This window comes from Propithecus coquereli, unplaced genomic scaffold (genome assembly GCF_000956105.1).
Source record: "Propithecus coquereli isolate 6110/MARCELLA unplaced genomic scaffold, Pcoq_1.0 Scaffold82, whole genome shotgun sequence".
Classification (NCBI taxonomy): Eukaryota; Metazoa; Chordata; class Mammalia; order Primates; family Indriidae; genus Propithecus; species Propithecus coquereli.
The window spans coordinates 933,008-938,417 of NW_012154396.1; the positions used below are offsets into that span (position 1 = coordinate 933,008).

General features: G+C 40.1%; 1 pseudogene across 1 annotated transcript; it reads left to right on the forward strand.

Annotated features, from left to right (window-relative positions):
- Positions 1 to 350: 350 nt before the first annotated feature.
- Positions 351 to 5,153, forward strand: LOC105825748 (annotated as a pseudogene). Its single transcript, XR_001138278.1, has 2 exons — positions 351 to 429; positions 4,045 to 5,153. The product of XR_001138278.1 is annotated as a UV excision repair protein RAD23 homolog A pseudogene (transcript).
- The last annotated feature ends 257 nt before the right edge of the window (positions 5,154 to 5,410 follow it).

Consider the following 5,410-nt stretch of genomic DNA (forward strand, 5'->3'; position numbering starts at 1 on the left):
GTGCAGCAAAGTAGGGATACAAGTTTTCATTGAATTAAGAGCTAAAGCTTGAAACAGCACCAAAGCAAGCAAGTAATCCAAGATCATCACCATGTTCTATGAAATTCTTTTCAGGGCATTAAAAATTGTTGCATACTTCACAATGGCCACCCTTTCTGCCAATGCAAGAAGACAATCGGAGAAAGAGAAGAAAGAGCAAAGAAAGAAAATGAAACCCAAGGAGCCTACTGAAGCTAAAATCTAGCTCTAGCTTCTCTGGCCCTGCCAGAAAGAGAACGGCTGGATATGGACCCTGGCCAGGCAGCTGTCTAACACCTGGTGCAGCTACGTGTGGCAGTTCATAGCAAGCTATGGCCCAGGAACCCCCCGAAGCAGGGTCCTGGCATTGGGACCCTAGATGGAGCATTGGCAGTACTCAGTTAATTTGCAGTAAGAAGGGATGGAGGAGGCAGGGGATGACTGGTGGAGAAGGAAGGTAAGTAAGGACAGTTAGCCTCTGGCCTTCTTTTGGAAAGCATTTAAAGTGGCTTTTAGAGGCACTTTCATAAAATAGAGCAAGCTATAATAATATGAATTAGAAGAAAATGAAAAGAAAAAACAAGGCTACAGATAGAGTCACAAATCAGAATAATATAAAAATGCATCAATTTCTAAGCACTTTTGCAAGACCACTGATGTGGCTCTAAGCTTTCTGAAACAAGGCAAAGAAAGAGATCTGACTCATGCCTCAATTCATCATTTCTCAGAAAAAAACAGGTACAATGCATGGGAACAATTTGAGCAACGAAATTAAGTAACATTGAATTATAACCCAAACTCTGAAATAAATATCTTATTGATATAAATTATATAAATGATCAAATAAATGAAGGAGAAAAGATAAATCTCCCATAGAGAAGAGTTCCAAATAATTTATGCAGATGTTCCACAATCAAGGAGATGGAACATAACTCTTAACTCACTAAGTGTGGGCTGCACATAGTGATTCCTTTCCAAAGAAAAAAGAACAACTTTAGGAACCTGAGAAATACTGCCTCAGCCAAGTGACGAAGGTCAACATCAATACTATGTACCTTTGTTATAAAGTGATGAAAATGGCACTTTACTTCTGTGGTCTTCCTCCCAAAACACATAACCCTAGTCTAATCGAGAGAAAAATATCCAACAAACCCAACTGAGGGGCATTCTACAAAATATCTGGGGAGTACTCCTCAAAACTGCCATCGACATCAAAAAAGGGAATTTTAAAATCTGTCATAATTCAAAAAGATGGAAGATAAGTGTTTTCAAGGGTGTGGAGAAAAGGGAACCCTTGTTCACTGTTGGTGGAAATGTAAATTAATACAACCATCACAGAAAATAGCATGGAGGTTCCTCAAAAAATTAAAAATAGAACTACTATATGATTCAGTAATCCCACTTCTAGGTATATATCTAAAAAATGACATCAGTATGCTGAAGAGACATCTGCACTCCCATGTTCATTGCAGCATTATTCATAATATTAATAGCTAAGATATGGAAGCAACCTAGGTGTCCATCATTAGATGAATAAATAAAGAAAATGTGGTATATATACACAATTGAATACTATTCAGCCTTAAAAGGGGGTTGAAATCCTGTCATTTGCAACAATGTAGATGAACCAGGAGAACATTATGCTAAGTAAAATAAGCCAGGCACACAAAGAAAAATACCACATGATCTTAATTAACATGTGAAATCTCAAAAACTTGAACTCATATAAGTAGAAAGTATAATGATGGTTACCAGAGGCTGGGGGAGGAGGGCAGATGGGGAAAGGAGAAATGTTGATCAAAGGGTACAAAGTTTCAGTTAGGACAAAATAAGCTTTGTGATCTGCTGCACAGAATGGTGGCTATAATTAATGAGGATGTATTGTATTTCAAATTCGCTACAAGAGTAGATTGTAAATGTTTTCACCACAAAAGAAAGTATGTGAGGTGATAGATTTGTTAATTCGCCTGATTTAATCATTCCACATTGTAAACATATATCAATACATCATGTTTTACCCCATAAATACATGTCATTATTATTTGTCAATTAAAAATAAAATTAAAAAACAAGTAAATCAGTAAGTCTTAAAAAAAAAACTGTCACAGCCTAAAAGAGCCTAAAGAGACAGGATGACTAACTGTAATGTGGTATCCCACATGGGATTCTGGAACACAATAAAGGCATTTGGTAAAAACCTAAATAGGAAATTTGAATAAACTACAGAATTCAGTTTATATTAATGATTCAAATTGTCTTAATTGTAACAAATGTACCATACCAATGTAAGATGCTAATGATACCAGAAACTGGATGTGGTGCGTATGGGACTCTCTATCAATCTTCACATATTTTCTGTAAATCTAAAACTGTTCTAAAATAACAGTTTATTGGAGGGGAGGAACACTACCAGGCCCTACAATTCAACTCCTAGGTATAAACTAGGTATTTACCCAAGAGAATTGAAAACAGGTACTCAAACAAATACATGGACATGCTTACTCACAACAGCACTATTCACAGCAGCCAAAAGGCGGAAACAGTTCAGATGTCCATCATCAGACAAATGGATAAACAAACTGTGGTCTGTACATACAATGAAATACTACTCAGACATAAAAAGGAATGAAGTACTTATATATACTACACCCTTGATGAACCTCAAAAACATAATGCTAAAGTGAAAGAAGCCGCAACACAAAGGGTTACATATTGTAATGATTTTGTTAACATAAAATATTCAGAATAGAGGCAGAATGTAGATTGATGATTATCAGGGACTCGGGGAAGAGTGAATGGGGAGAAACTGCTTAATGGGTATGAAGTTTTATTTTGGAATGGTGAAAATATTTTGGAACTAGCTGGAGATGGTAATCACAAAACACTGTGAATGTACCAGATGCCATTGGATTGTTCACTTTAAAATGGTTGATTTTATGTTTGGTGACTTTCACCTCAATGAATTTTAACAAGGGAAGGTGGTAATATTTTCTCTCTCTTAAAAAAGAAAAATCAACATAAACCTGAAAATCAATATTCCAAGACACCACATGGAGAAATCTTTGCTAAGGAAAACAGCTAACAAAATTCACAAGTGAAACAAACATAAATTACCCCAAGGAAAAAAATCTTAAAATTTTTATCTGTGAAACAATACACTCACAGAGATTAATAAAGAAATAATCTCATATAAAAATAACAAATTATAAAACAAAATAAGATATAGCGGAAACAGATATGAAAAAGAATCAATTAGATGTCTTGAAAACTGAAATACAGTCATTGAAATAAAAAATGTAATCAATTAAATAAACTCAAAGCATGACTCAGACAAAAAGAGAATTAGTAGTGATAAATTCATCCAGATTTCAGAGAGAAAACAAAGTAAGGCAAAGAGCAAATAAGGAAAAAGAAAGATGGACTGAATAACTCCAATGTGCATTTAATGGAAGGTTCAGAAAAAGAATAGAATGGTGGAGGGATAATGATTAAGAATTAAAGACTGGAACTCTCAAATCAAAATCTAAATTCAAATTCTAGGTTGAAAAAGTCTAGACCTATTATAGTGGAATTTCGGAACTTTCTGATAAAGAAAAATCTCGAAAGAAGTCATAAAAAAAATAATCTACAAAGAAATGACAATTCATCTAAGAACAGACTTACCATCAACAATTACTGATACCAGAAGAGAAGTAATATTAGCAAAATATTTTGGAAAAATTACTGAATGCTATACCTATCATTCAAAGGTAAAGGCAAAATAAAGACATTTTCAGACACAAAAGAGTCTAAGAGAGCTTATTATCTACAACCCTTCACCAAAAATCTATTAAAGGAGTATGTATCTCATCAGGATGAAAAATGAACCCAGAGGGAAAAGCCTATTGAATAAGGGGTTGGAATAAAAACAACAATGAATACAGAAAATGATTTTTTTAAATAGGCTAACAAGTTGTATAAGCTACTGACTGTGATATCAAAAGATTTCTAACTGTGGTTGTTTTTTAAAACTGAAACTAGGTTAAGATGGCGGCTATGTGAGTTGTTCTTGTGTGAGGCTCCAGCACGCTCAAAACGCCGCAGCCGCAGCGACCGTCAAGGTCCGCGGGGAGTCTGACAAGACTGCGAAGGTGCTAAAAAGGAGAAGACAGAAGCTCAGAAGGGTCGTGATGCTTTTCCCGAGGCTGGACAGAAACTCATCTATGCCGGCAAGATGCTGAGAGACGATGTACCCATTAGGGACTATCACATAGATGAGACCAACTTTATGGTCGTCATGGTGACCAAGGCCAAAGCTGGCCAGGGACCTCAGCAGCCCCAGAGAGCCCACCCACTGCTGCTCCGAAGTCCTGCACCTCCTGCCCGCCTGCCCCTGCCTCGGGCATGTCCCATCCCTCACCTGCCGCCGGAGAGCGCCAGAGCGCATCAGAGGAATCAGCCCCTATCACCTCCCCAGAGTCCGTGTCAGGCTCTGTTCCCTCTTCAGGTAACAGTGGGCGAGAGGAGGACGCGGCCTCCACGCTAGCGACTGGCTCTGAGTGCGAGAACCTGCTCATGGAAAGTGTCCACGCGCTACCCGCGGGAGCAGGTCGCGGCCGCCGAGGGCCAGCTACAAACCCCACCGAGCCGCGGAGTACCTACTCACAGGATTTCCTGGAAGCCCGAAGCCAGAACACGGCTCTGTCCAGGAGAGACAGGTGTCCGAGCAGCCGACCACAGAAGCAGGAGACAACCCCTGGAGCTCCTGCGGGACCAATCCCAGTTCCAGAACGTGCTGCAGGTGAATTCAACGGAGCCCTGCGCTGCCGCCCGCTTTACTCCAGCAACTGGGCCAGGAGAACCCTCAGCTTTTGCAGCAAATTAGCCAGCACCAGGATCAGTTCATCCAGATGCTGAACGAACCCGCTGGGGAGCTAGCGGGTATCTCAAATGTGGAGGGTGAGGTGGGCGCCATAGTCGAGGAGGCCCCGCAGCAGAACCACAGCCACATGACGCCTCAGGAGAAAGAGGCCATAGAAAGGCTGAAAGCGCCAGGCTTCCCAGAATGCCTGGTGATCCGGGCCTGCTTCGCGCGTGAAAAAAAACGAGAACTTGCTGCCGATTTCCTCTTGAGTCAGAACTTTGGTAACGGGTGATGCCAGGAGACCAGGCCACCCACTGTCCACACCCACTGTCCCCACTCAACGAAAGTTTTATAAAAGAAAAAATACGTATTTTTTTTTCGTGTTGAAGAAGTGGAAAAAAGCAAAAATCTTAAAAGGAAAAAAACCACCCCAGCTTCCCACCCTCCTAGTGTGGCCTTCATTCCATTCATTCCCACCTTGGTCTGAGAAGACCTGGGGCAGACAGCTGTCCCCGTCCTCCTCCCCAGCTTGGCCTGCTCAAAGAAGCT